The sequence below is a fragment of the Eubalaena glacialis genome, chromosome 2, assembly GCF_028564815.1.
Source record: "Eubalaena glacialis isolate mEubGla1 chromosome 2, mEubGla1.1.hap2.+ XY, whole genome shotgun sequence".
Taxonomy (NCBI): domain Eukaryota; kingdom Metazoa; phylum Chordata; class Mammalia; order Artiodactyla; family Balaenidae; genus Eubalaena; species Eubalaena glacialis.
The window spans coordinates 34,314,993-34,329,498 of record NC_083717.1 but is presented as its reverse complement, the minus strand read 5'-3'; positions in this window follow the sequence as shown (position 1 = coordinate 34,329,498).

Genomic DNA, 14,506 nt, shown 5'->3' with positions numbered 1-14,506 from the left:
TAAGACACAGTCCCTCCTGCCCTCAACAAGCTCATTGGTCTGCTGCTCAGACTCTCTGCATCCTGCTAAGCCAGTCTGGGTCAGTAAACTAAACGATATTCCAAGTAGCTAAATGCCTTGGTCTCTATTATTTAATATTGGCCCTTTACACATTGAACTTTTCTTCCAGATCAGTCCGCTTGATTTTGAGTGGCTCGAGATGGCCTCAGTTGTGTCAGCAGTGTAGAGGAGAATGATCCATTTTTCACTGACCATAAGAGGAGGATATTTATGCTTCAAAACTGAATATGGTGGTTTCGATGGAAGGTAAAAGAGAAATCTAAGATACATTGCCCCCCAGGAATTCCCTGGTGGTCCACTGGTTAGGACTCGGTGCTTTCACTGCCAGGGCCCTGGTTCAATCCCTGGTTGGGGAATTAAGATCCCGCAAGCCGTGTGGCACAGCAAAATTAGGAAAAAAAAAAAAAAAATGAGTGCCCTGTTTTACTTTTGCTTTTCTTTTATTTTTTTAAATTTAGGACTGGATGTTCTGTGAAGGCAAGGATCATATCTATTTTGGTCACCACTGTTTCTTCCATGCCTGGCTAAAAGAAGATGCTCACTAAATATTTATTAAATTGATCAAGTAAAGAATGAGTGAGTGATTTAGTGAGTGCATCAAGAGATCAAGACTGTACCTTCTGTTTGGGGCAGTATTATTGAAGGACAGGCTTTGAGGAAGACACAGAAGTCCAAAGCCCATGCCAGCATCCCCCTGCAGGAATGGACTACACACATCCTCTGTCTAAGGAGTTGTGGCATTCTCCCCATCTTTCTTATCAACAGAGCTCAGGTTTTGTTCTGGGTAACAATGCTCCCAGTTAAGATTCACAGTCACCTGGCCTCCCCTGCTGTGAAGATGGCCACAGGACACAGTTCTGGCTAATAGTCTCTATGTGGAGCGTTTTGCAGAGCTTCTGGAAAGACTTAACAGAGCCAGACTCATCCGGAATGTTTCTCTTTGCCCTTTCCCTTGGTTCCCACTTGGATTGCAGGCAATATTATTATTAGAGCTATGGGAGCCACCTTGCCACTATGAGGGTGAATTTCATAGTTGAAGATGGTGGAGAAGAAAGATAAAATTCTAGATCCTTCATGGCATCGTTGAATAGCTGCCCAGCTTTGCCTTCATCTGGGCTTCTTATTCTGTGAGAATGATAAGTCACTGTATAACTGTAGTTGAGTATTTTGTTACCTGTAACTTAATGCAATAATTAGGAATTGGATTCAGGAATCAAAAGCAAAAGATTTTACTTGTTCTTAACTGCTTTCTCAATAAAATCAAAGAATATTTGTTGATTAACAATGTAACAGTTATGCCTGAATCCTGCTTTTTCCCCCATTTAAAAAAGATATTAAAGTATGACTGAAGATGGGATAGATTTTTGAGACGATATCTATTAAATGCATTGGAAATGTGAAGAAAATCAAGCTTATAATTTTGAAAATAGTATAGATGACATTTGAGGCAATTCCAGGATATCTAAGCCAGTGTTAATTAGGGGAAGGGCCCACCATTCAACTAAAAGCTTTTGGAGGCAAAGTATCTTTTCCCAGAACCTTTTTCAGCCTGAGGGCTCTTATCAAAAGTGTTGTAAATGAGGTCACTGGAACGCAGCTGGGGAGAGCTTGGAGATCCATGAAATGCTGAGAAAGCACTGCAGAGATAAGGATTGAAAGAAATAAAACACCAGCAACCCACAGATAGGTGTTTTCACAGTTCCATTCTTCTCATGGATGATTATGTCCTCAGACCTGCATTTCTAACTAGTCTCATCCTATCACCTATTCACGGATTCTTAATAGGAGGTCCAGAGTCCCTGAAATTGATCACAGAATTTGGACTTGGTAAGCTACTTGAAGATAGGAACTGTATCCATCTTGCTTTTCCCTGTACAATCAGCACCAAACATTATGTCCTAGCACATAATAGGAATCCAAAACATATTTACTAGTTATTGGAATTCAATTTCTAGTAATTTCTAATTACTTTTTTAATGTGCAAAGATGTAATAGGTTATATAAGTGATTTTTTTTTAAATGGGAAGTGGGAAGGAACAGCCTTTCATATGCTGAGCTTGCAAATCTAATTTTAAGGTGATAATGAACAATATCAAGGCTTCAATTTTAAGGTTTTTTTTTTTTCCAGAATTTTGGATAATTGCACATGAAAACAGTGTACATGAATGATTGATCTATAGTGTTATTCCAGGGTATTTATAATAATGAAAGTTAGAACATACTCAAAAAAACAGTAATACTAGCATAAGACCGGACAGATCTAGCTGCCTGTAAATATTTCAGGTGTGATAAAGTTGATATTTCAAATTTGTAGGATTATATTAACTTATTTCGATAATTGGTTAAATATTTGAAAGAAAGATAAAGTTCAATTCTGATGGATCAAAAAAATCAAAGATTTTTTAAAAGGAAACCAAAGACAACTGGAAAATATAGATGAAAATTTATATATTTTTGAGCTTAATACCAAAGGCAGAAAACACAAAGGAAAAAATTGGTGATTTGACTACATAATTTTCAGTCTTCTATATACTGAAATATTTACAGATGAAATGAGATGATGTTGAAGATTTGCTACCAAAAAAAAAAAAGGAAAAAGAAAGAAATAAAAGAAGAAAAAAAAGGAAACAAGATTGATTAGCTATGAGTTGATAATTGTTGAATCTGGGTGCTGAGTTGATGAGTACATGAAGGTTTCATATACGAGTCTCTCTACTTTTGTACATATTGGAAATTTTCCAAAAAATTTACATTTTTTGATTTTTAGGATTTTGAAAAACTAGGCCAAAATATTTGCCATGAATTCATTTTTTTTTAAAAAAAAAAGACAAAACACCCCAATGGGGAAAATGGACAAAATATATGAACAAGCATTTTATAAAAAGGAGTACAAATAACCAATAAGTATATGAAAAAAGTTTAGACTCAGTTTAAAAAAGCAAATTTTAAATATTTACTTTTAACCTTCTTGCATTGACCCAAATTAAAAAAAAGAAAAAGGAATAAAAAACACTAGTGCTCTGTTGGATATGATATAGAAAAGTAAGCACTCTCTGATACAACTTTCTGGTGGAAGTATTAATTGATGTAACTTTCTGGAAGGAAGCTTGACAGTATATATCAAAATGCTTAAAACATGTCAAATTTGTAATCAAGTAATTCATGTTGAAATTTAGCCTAAGGAAATAATCCATTTTGTGCATAGATTTTTAAATACTAGGATGTTTATGACAGCATAGTTTAGAATGGCAAAAAAAGCAAAGCAAAACATTGAGAACATCAAAGTCTAAAAAAGAAAATGATAGCACATTCAGGCAATAGACCAATATGTGCCATTAAAACCGAAATGAAAGAACCATATTTGTTATCATAGGAAAATATCCACAATATTTTGAGTGAAAACAACACAAAATATGTACAACAATATGTAAATATACTTTAAAATTTTAGGCCCAGAAAAATAATCACTGGTCAATGAGATTATGGGGGTTTTGTTTTGGTTTGGTTGGTTGGCTGTTTCTGGTAGATGTGTATATTCTTTTAGTTCTGGGCGTGTTTTATTTTATAACTTAAAAGGAATAATAAAGGTTATTATAAACCAAATGGGGGAAAAAAAGGAGGAAAGAAAGTACTTTAGAATAATGAAGATGTTCTTCTGGCTAGTTTAAGATTCTTCAAAAATTAACATCCCAAAGATTTCGAGCCCTGGTCCGGGAAGATCCCACATGCCGCGGAGCAACGAAGCCCGTGCACCACAAGTACTGAGCCTGTGCTCTAGAGCCCGTGCTCCGCAACAAGAGGAGCCACCGCAATGAGAAGCCCGTGCACCGCAAAGAAGAGTAGCCCCTGCTCGCCGCAACTACAGAAAGCCCGTGTGCAACAACGAAGACCCAACACAGCCAAAAAAAAAAAAAAAAATTAACATCCCAAAGATAAGTAATTTTCCATTCACATGAGAACAAAATAATTTTATTACAATTGAGTTAAGCAGAGCTCTACCAAGACTTACTATGTGCCAGAAATATGGTGGTTTCTGCAGGAAATACAAAGATGAACAAGATAACTCACACCCCAGCCTCAAGACCCATTTCTTCTCTCTTGGAGTCCATATTATCTGGTTGCACGGGCTTTCACAGTGTTGCTACCTGCCTAACCCAGGGATGTGCTCTTCTGCTCCATGGTGGGTTTTTCTTTTGCAGCGGGTTTACCCTCCTTCTCTCCTCCCTTCTGTGCCTCCCTTCCCTATGATGAAGGTGGTGCTCACAGTGACAGCACTCCAGGTGAAGAGCCTGACCTCACAATGCTCTGTTGCCTCATCTCTTCTGACCTAAACGTTGTCACCACCTGGCCCTTGTTATCACGTGGCACTGTGTCATTTCCCGGGAGGTTGCCATTCCTTTCCCTGACTACAACTTCCTGTTCCTTCACCCTCTTCTTCCCTCCCATTGAACCTCTTACAGATTCTCTTGTTACCCACTCCTTCTTTGACCAGACAGCCCAGAATGCTTGTCCTGACCTTGGTCCTTTTTTTTTTTTTTTGGCCATCCCACATGGCTTGTGGGGTCCTATATTCAGTATCTCAGACTCAGACAACCCTCCCTTCCCTGCCCCAACAAGCTCCACTGTCCAGCCAAGAGAGCCTAGAGAACTATTAGACCCAAGGAAGAAGGAGCAAGGAAGTCAGAGTTAACTCAGCTTAATGGTAGCAGAAGCGCTACAACAGCTCTTGCCTTGATAGAATAGTGGTTGCCAGGACACTTGGCTCCAGAGATTCCATTGCTCTGGCTGGGCAAGTCCAGTCCTCAGACCTTTGAACTAAAGACAGTGTCTTCTTGCCTTTAGTCCCGTGTCTTAGCATCCCATTGACCTACCCAACTTTACCCAGCAGGCCTTTGTTTTTCGGTGTGAATGCTTAACCACCACTGGCCCGCCCAAATGACTTGAGACTGTAACTCTGAGGTTCTATCATTGGATACTGGTCCACGCCTAGTTCCTCCATCTGGTAGATCCAGAGAACAGGAACAGCCAGTATCCCAAGTATGTTGAAAGATTTAGATTAAGGCAACCCACATACAATATGATTAAAGAGCACTGTGGAAATGTCAAATGCTATAAATATGAATAATATAATAATAACTGAGAAGAAGCTTGGTTAATTGAAGCCAATCCCCAGAGCTCTCCTGTAATTATGGTATGATTGTATCTGGTATGCCCTGAAGCATGGCAAGGACATCTTATGCAAACAGGCAAGTCAAATAATTTGCATCCCACTAATTTCTGAGATATATAGCTTAAACCCAGGAGATGATGAGATGCATTCTTAAGAGTTTTGATAGGTCAAGAGAATTTCTTGACCTGAGCACTGTGTCTGTCTTTACAGCGTATAACCTTATCACCAGTTGGCAATTCTAAGAGACACTGGACCTCTACAGTTCCTCGGGCCCTCTGCAAATCCATCTGAGTGTAAAATGCTAGGAAAGGTTTTTCTCCAACCTGAGTAGCTGAGAAAGAAAAATGAAAAGTCAGGGATGAGGGATATACACTTTTAAGGTCAATAATTTCTAAATCAATAACTAAGACTCCAATGTTTACAATAATGATACAACTCTTGTTGAAATATTAATAGACATCTCCATTCTCCATTTAGCTCTTGATGTTTGCCATGTCCCCCAAGAAGACAATTATGTTCTTACTTTGACAGACTAAAACCTCCAGGGCACCGAACCCTTATAGATTTATTTATTTAAAAGAAATGTTGTTGTGGCATAAGTATGAATGGAATTGGTGTTAAAAAAAAAAGGTATATATTCTGTAGTCTGCTTCCAATTCTCTTTCACAGATGTGGGCAAATGCATAATAATATTTTGAGGGCTTCTCTCTGGATAATCTCAACATCTAAATCTTGAACAGTAGCCCACCACTTTCCCCACATCTTTTTTTTTTTTTTGGCTGCGTTGGGTCTTCGTTGCAGTGTGCGTGCTTCTCATTGAGGTGGCTTCTCTTGTTGCAGAGCACAGGCTCTAGGCGCTCGGGCTTCAGTAGTTGTGGCACATGGGCTCAGTACTTGTGGCGCATGTGCTCAGTACTTGTGGTGCACGGGCTTAGTTACTCTGCGGCATGTGGGATCTTCCCAGACCAGGGCTCGAACTTGTGTCCCCTGCATTGGCAGGCAGATTCTTAACCACTGCGCCACCAGGGAAGTCCCTGCCCCACATCTTTAAATTGCTCTTCCACTTGCCTCCCAGACATCCCCATTTGAATGATCCACAGACGCCTTCTACTCAACATGTCCAAAACCGAGCTTTATTCCCCAACCCGCATTCAGTGAGCCAGAACCTCCTCCCATATTTTCAACTCAGTGAATGACAGAACCAGAAATTTTGATATTGTCTTTGATTCCTTCTTCTTTTTCACTCGCTATTTCCAATTGACCTGGGTCTTGCCAGTTCTAATTCCTAACTGTCCTTGAATCCATCCCTACCATAACCCAGGCTATGATCCTTTCTTGCCTAGATTGCTGTCTTTGCTTCTAGTCTCTGCCTCAATTCTTGTCCCCCATAAAATTTGATCATGTCATGTCTCTGCTTTGAATCCTGCAATGATATCCCCTTGATATGAGAATAAGGTCTAAACTCCTTCATATGGCCTCTGAGTTCTTTAACTTTGTCTCTAACTACTCCCTACCTCACAAGAACCTTCTCTCAATTCCTTAAATAGGTCACCCTCTCTACTTTCCGCCCCACTAGACTGTAAGCTCCAAGAGGGCAGGAACCATGTTTGTCTCAATTATCATCACATCTCCAGGGCCCAGTGCAGTGTCTGGCCCTCAATATACGGTCATGCTCTGTGGGTCTGCAGCCCTAGTCCAGTTTCCCTTATAACTGGTCATTTAAAAAGTGTATACCCTTTTTAATCCTCATATTCCTATCTTGAGCTCCTATCACACCAGATCAGCCTATTCTTACAAGATTGTATTTACTACACTACATCATGATCTCAAATCCACATTACCAGTGAAATGTGCATTATTATGCAGGCAGCAGAGGTTGTATGTGTCATTCATATAATCATTCAAATAATTTTCTTGTGTGAATCATGTGGCTCTTCCTGTATACATTGAACCTGTCTTCCACAGTACCTGGTTTCACAGGTTTTCTAGGTTTTTGTCTCCCTCTTCTTCTTCTTCTTCTTTTTTTAAAAATTATTATTTATTTTTTTGGCCACACCGCACAGCTTGCAGGACCTTAGTTCCCTGAGCCCTCGGTAGTGAAAGTGCAGAGTCCTAAACACTGGACTGCCAGGGAATTCCCTCTCTCTCTTCTTCTAAATTCAGTCAAAAGCCCTTCTGATCTGGTCACATTGTCCCCATGACATAAGTAGTCATCTCAACCCTCTTGAGGGGCATTCCTTCCCTAGTCAAGTGTTCGTTAGCTATTTCAAAGAAGGTTGATGTTTGGCTTTGTTGCAATGTTATTTGAAGACTCTGATAGTCAGAAATTTTTCCTTTATGACTAAGAAATTACCCCTGCTTTAATTTCCACCAGTCTTCTTCTTTGAAATAGTCAACCTAGGAAGGGAGAGTTTTACACATTCCCTCCCAATCCCCCCACCCCATACTCTTCCAGCCAAGAGTAAAGATCTAGGAAACCCATTCCTTCATGGCACCCAGCCTCGGAGCCTGATTCTCACACACTTGTGGAAGAACCCTAACCATAGATGACTTAGAAACTCCATTTCATTTCTGAAAGTCTGATGAGACAAAGTTTATTTTGTTTTCTTATGAAATCTCTATGAAAGGGATCATGAATCTATCCAATTTTAAGCAACATATTATTAGGAAAATAATGTGAAAAGTGTCCTATCCTTCACTGTGTCAAATAAGGAGAAGAGACAGATTTTTAAAATACATCAATCTGCCCTGAGAATGTAAAGAGGAAAGCCTGAACAAATTCACTTTTTTTCTTTTTCTTTTTTTGGCCGCACCTCACAGCTTTCAGGATCTTAGTTCCCCGACCAGGGATTGAACTTGTGCCCCTCAGCAGTGAAAGCTCAGAGTCCTAACCACTGGACCACAAGGGAATTCCTTTTTTTTTTTTTTTTTTTAACAAATTCACTTTAGATGTCAATGTCTTCAAGGTACAGGGGGACCAAGATGATGGCGTGAAGGTGGTATAATTGGATGGAATGGATTTCAAGAGAGGTCCTCTTCTCCGTGATCCTTCAGGACTGTTCGCTTGCCAGTCTCTAGCCCTGGATAAACACAAACACCTGTCTCTTTCATTCTTCATCATGGGCCACTGAGCATTGCTATGACAAACTGTACTGTGTTATGCAATGTCAAGTGTGCCCTCAATACCACTCACAATCCTTCTCACTCATTCCTTGTTGAGGTCCTGTTCCCAATCTGACCACACCTGGGTATTGCATGCAGTCTGGAGCCACACATTCAGATAGTTCGAGACAGGCTGAAGCATGCTCAGAGGCTTAGCTACTCACACCCTGCCTTCTGAAGAATTCTTCAAAGAGCGTTTGATATTTTTTTTTAAGATTTTTTTTTTTAAGTGGACCACTTTTTTTAAAGTCTTTATTGACTTTGTTACACTATTGCTTCTGTTTTATGTTTTGGTTTTATGGCCGTGAGGCATGTGGGATCTTAGCTCCCTGACCAGGGATTGAACCCACATCCCCTGCATTGGTAGGCAAAGTCTTAACCACTGGACTGCCAGGGAAGTCCCTTGAACGTTTGATATTTAGTCTGAAGAACATGAGAGCTGATTTCGAAAGTCCGATTGTCCTTCTGGAGGCTCCTAGGGTAGAACTTGGAGTCCCCGGCATGAGTGGCAGAGAGCAGGATTCAAGGGTCAGTCTAAGGGGGAACCATACCAGAGCTCTCCAAAAGTAGAATGGGCGTGTCAGGAGAGAGTTCCCTTTCACTGAACCTGATTATATCAAAGTTCAATCTTCAGTAGGTGGCTGAACTAGAGTTGGGGGATCCCTTGTAATCAAGAGAGCCTATTTTGTGTTGTAGCTTTAAAATTTATTGAGATATTTACTCACTATTTTATGTATAGGGGGTACATTCATTATGATTGAAACTGGGTTGCTGCTTGAGGGTAAAAGGATGCAAATCAGAAAAGATCATTACTGTGTGGTGTTACAAAGGGTGCATAAGACGGCACACAGGAGGAATGAGCACTGCTGGGGAAGGGAGAGAAGATTTTAGTGAAGGAAGTGGGTTTTAAGCTCAAACTTATAGAATTCGGCCAGTGTGTTCATATAGAAGCAGCAGCATATGCAAAAGTACAGAAGAATAAATGTACCTGGTGTATAGACCCCAATGGGTACAAATGGAAAGAAGCTTTTAAAAATATATTTATTGGGGACTTCCCTGGTGGTCCAGTGGTTAAAACCCCGTGCTTCCACTGCAGGGGGCACGTGTCCCATCCCTGGTCAGGGAACTAAGAATCCACACGCCATGTGGAGTGGCCAAAAAACAAAAAAAAGGAGTTTAAGACCAGATTTTGAATGACCCTAATGCCTTATGGTTGTCATGGGACAACGAAGCAGAGAATGAAATGATTAAGTTGGTGTTGTAGGAAGCTGTGCTGTGTTGTATGAAATAGTATGGGCTTTGGTGGGATTGCGGCTGGGAGAATTATGAATTCGGGTAGTGGAGCTGGGAATAGGGAGGATAAAATGGAGCACATAATTATTTCAGGGGCAGAATTGACAAAATTGAGATGGGGGATTGTGAGGAAGCAGGATCAGTTGGATATGACTCAGAAATTTCTGTCTGGAGCAACTGAACGGGGGAAGAATACCCTGCAGATGATCAAGAGTTTGATTTTGATCCTATCAACTTAAAGGTACACATGGGACATGCAGCTGGGATAGTCTGATGATGCTCAGAAATATGGAAAGAGGGAGAGGCAGGTAATAAAGCCAGGAGCCAGCATGGAGCAGACCCTCTCTACCCTGGATTCCTCCCTTCCTTTTCCCCTGGAAACAGAACTACCTTTTTTTTTTTTTAAATAAATTTATTTATTTATTTTTGGCTGTGTTGGGTCTTCGTTGCTGTGCGAGGGCTTCCTCTAGTTGCGGCGAGCAGGGGCCACTCTTCACCGCAGTGCGTGGGCCTCTCACTATCGCGGCGTCTCTCGTTGCGGAGCACGGGCTCCAGATGCGCAGGCTCAGTAATTGTGGCTCACTGGCTTAGTTGCTCCGCGGCATGTGGGATCTTCCCGGACCAGGGCTCGAACCCGTGTCCCCTGCGTTGGCAGGCAGATTCTCAACCACTGCGCCACCAGGGAAGCCCAAGAACCACCTTTTCTTCTGAGAACAGCTCCTCCCTGGCTACCCTGGAGTCCCAACCATAAGAGTTGCCAAGTTCACCACATTCCCTGGTTACTATGGCTTGATTCAGAGGTAGGATCAAGACAGGCTAACATATTGATAATTCCTTCTCAAGGATTTTCTCTTTTTTAAATTAAAGAAAATTTCCAACATATATAAAAGTAGACAGAATAGTGTAATGAACCCCCATGTACCTAATAACCAGCTTCATCAATGATCAATTCATGGCCAACCTTGTTTCAGCTCTACTTCTATCTTGCTTCCTTTCCTTCCATATTATTTTGAAGCAAATACCAGATATCTGAGGTTTTATTCTCTGATATTAGAAAGTGTAGGATATCAACAAAAGATAGGAATTTTTGCAATCATGTTTCTGTCATGTTGAGGAAGCCAGTTCCATATAAGAGAGGATGATCGTGACATAAAATAATAATAATAATAGGGAGAAAGAGTCTTGGCAGCTTTTGGGTCTGTGGTTCCTGATGTTCCAGAGGCCTCTCCACCTTTTGGTTGTTCAGTCTATGGATTCTATGAGCCAAAAATCTGCTTTTCTGCCTTAACCAGGAAGTGGTTGAGTTTCTGTCCCTTACAACCAAGCGTCCTAATTAAGACACATCAACATTGCCCTGAGGATTAAAGCCCCACCAGAGAGTGTGTCCTCTCCTGTAAAAACAACTTACCCCCACTCCTGAATGTCTAAATCCTTCAGCACAGAGGCCACCTCTTAATGACAGCCTCTCTAATCCCAGTAGCAGGAAGTGACCTCTCCCATCTCTGAATCACAGGACACTTTATCTAAGCATCCTCATGTCATGACCCACATTCTCTTCTGTTCTGTAGCTATTTGGGTGGGTGTATTAGCTTTCTGCTACAAACTGTAAGCCCCCTGAAAACAGGAACCACGTCAGTAGTTTTTTCTTCCCCATCTCCCCTGTCCACATCACTCATAGTGTAAATTCTCAGTAAGTCTGCTGATTGAATGAGTAAAAAAGTTTCATTTTGTTAAACAAAGGTTCAGTACCATTTAAAGCTTGAGAGAAATGGATGGAAAGAGATTTAGGACTGTTTCTCTGGAGTCTTTTCAAGTCACATGTATGCAATAGATAAGGAGTTCATAATCATTCAGAAATATAGTCATAATAAAATCGAGAAAACAACATTACAGTTATATAATACTAATTTAATGAAAACATAAAGGCTACGAACTTGAAGTCACAACTCCTGCCATTTTCAACAGTCCCCCACAATAAACATGCATTGTTTTCTTTCACCTAAAAGCAGAATAGCATGTTTTATATACTGCTTCTCAAACTTTAGTGTGTACTGGACTCACCTGGTGTATCCTATTAAAAGGTGGATTCTGTTTCAGCAGGTCTGGCCAAGATCCAAGATGATGTATGTCTTTCTTCCTTTCTTTCTTTCTCTTTCTTTCTTTCTTTCTTTCTTTCTTTCTTTCTTTCTTTCTTTCTTTCTTTCTTTCTTTCTTTCTTTCTTTCTTTCTTTCTATTGAAGTATAGTTGATTTACAGTATTGCATTATTTCAGGTGTACAACATAGTGTTTCAATATTTTTACAGATTATACTCCATTTAAAGTTATTATAAGATACTGGCTATATTCCCTGTGCTGTACTGAGATGATGCATTTCTGACACCCATGCTGCTAGTCTATGGACCACACTTTGAGTATCAAGGATGTACACCAGTGTTTCCCAGACATGGCTACCCACTGAAACCATCAGGGAGCTTCAAACACTCCTGGTGATTGTGTCCCACCCCAGATAGTGTGACTTAACCCATCTGGTGTGTGGCCTGGGCTTTGGAAATTTTAAAAGATCCTCAAGTGATTTGAATGTGCAGACAAGTTTGGGAACCACTTGCTCTATTCAAAACGTAATCAGATTGAAAAATAGCCAGATCTGAGTCCCACCTCTGCTGCTTTCTGGCTAGCTGGGGTATCTTGGGCAAATTAGTTCATTTCTCTGAGCTTCAGTTTTCTGATCTCTAACATAGAAGGGATAAAACCTGTTTGAGCTCTCTCTCAGAACAAACTAGAAAAGGCATGGGGAATTTCTGTAACCTCTAAAGTTGTGTATGAATATGAGGAATTTCTCGAGAAGGGGTCTGGATCAGAGCTCTCCAGTATGACAGCCACTCACCATGTGTGACTACTGAGCACTTGAAGTGTGGCTAGTGCCACATGCTGAAAATATTTTAGATATATTGGATTAAATAAAATATATTATTAAAATTCATTTCACCTGTTTCTTTTTTCTTTTGTAACATGGCTATTAGAAAATTTAGACTTAATGTATGTGGCTCATATTATATTTCTACTGGACAGTGCTGGCCTGGACACTTAAAAGAAATGGTAGGTGACAAAAAATTAACTTTATGTTACTAAATGCTAACATAGGAATTCTAAGTTCCTAAGTGCAAAGCAAATAAGTATTTAAAAGAGTGTCTTGGTATGAATGAGCTGTTTCTATGTCTTGCTCAGGCTTCCTGGCTAGAGCCCGGAGCAGGAGAGAATTCTGCCCTAGGTTCAGGATGTGATGTGAGCAGCGCTGCCCCTAGGGCCACATGACCTGGCAAATTCCAAGATGTGAGAGGATTTCATGGCAGGCAAGGAGACCGTGTGAGGTAGGAGGGTCCAGCACAGCCCCCTAGGGTTCTAGAACAAGGCCACGCTATCCATAGCAGAGAACTATTCTCCATCTGAAAAGCAGATCCAGGCATATTACTGGGTCCCAGTTGAGACTGTGTGACTGATGTGAGTCACTGAAGGACCAGCAGGTTCTGAGAGCTGGCAAACCCACCAAGTCATTAGCTGGGGGTGGGCACAATAGCAGTGCACAATGGGAACAGACCATTTGAGGTTAGGCCTGAACAGGTCTGGAGGGCACAAGTGAACTCTGCAAACAGACATCTCCCAAGTCATCCCCTTCTGTGGCACCAAGGCATCAGCTCACACCCACGGCCTCCTGAAGAAGGTTCTCTACAGCTAGCTGATGGAGGAAGGAAAAACCGATGCCTGGGTCATACATGAATCAATCAAATCAATTTGTTGGTTCTAGCCAAAAATAGACTGCTATGCCCACAGAGACACTCATGGGTGGTCCTGAAAACAGCACTAAGGGAAGAGATAGAGTCTCAGTGGACAGAGCTTCCAAAAGGACATCTGGTCATCAGATGGACATGGAGGGAGAAGTAGCCTGACGTAATAAAAGTGTCATCTGGGGGAAGAGAAAAGCAGATTTACTAAAGAAAAAAAAAAAAAGGACTTGCCATGTGGTGCTGCTTGCCTGTTTTCAGCTTGCAGTTATGACTTTTAAAGTGAACCAGTCATCCAGATTCTGGACTCTCCTCCAGTGACATTCAGGTCATCAGGAGCAAGGACTAGGAAAGCCACAAGGTGGGTTCAACTAGGATTGGAATTTTGCCACCTAAATGTGATAGAGGGAGAAAGGAACAAAGGAAATGAAGATATTTTAAAGAATGGATTGTAATGATGACACACAAAGACATAAGAGTGGTAAAGGGGTATTGAAATTTTAATGGGGAAAAGAGGGAGGGGAATTGAGGGATTCAGATCAAAGAATTTTCTTTTTTTTTTTTTTTTAATTTTTGGCTTGCCATGTGGCATGCAGGATCTTAGTTCCCCGACCAGGGATCAAACCCACGCCCCACTGCAGTGGAAGCACGGAGTCTTAACCATTGGACCACCAGGGAAGTCCCAGCTCAAAGAATTATTAAAGAGGGGTATTAGAGATGATGATGGGAAGAAGGGGCTGTGCTGGGCTGGAGGTAAGAAGCTTAAGGAATTGAAAGGCCAATCCACTGAATAGTTAGATACTGGAGTCACCAAGGATTAAGGCAGGAGTGAGGGTAGAGAGGAAGACACAGAGACAGGAGCCCGATTCCTTCATGAATACAGGAGGAGTGACCAGGAAGGCAGTGGGCAAGTCAGATCCTCAGATGGAATGAGACCGAAGGAGCTGGATGTTGGGAAGGAGGGAGGACGGGAGGTAGGAGAAGTGCCTCGTAAGAGACAACGGGGATCAAAGAAGAAATCTTTGTTTTTTGTTTTAAATT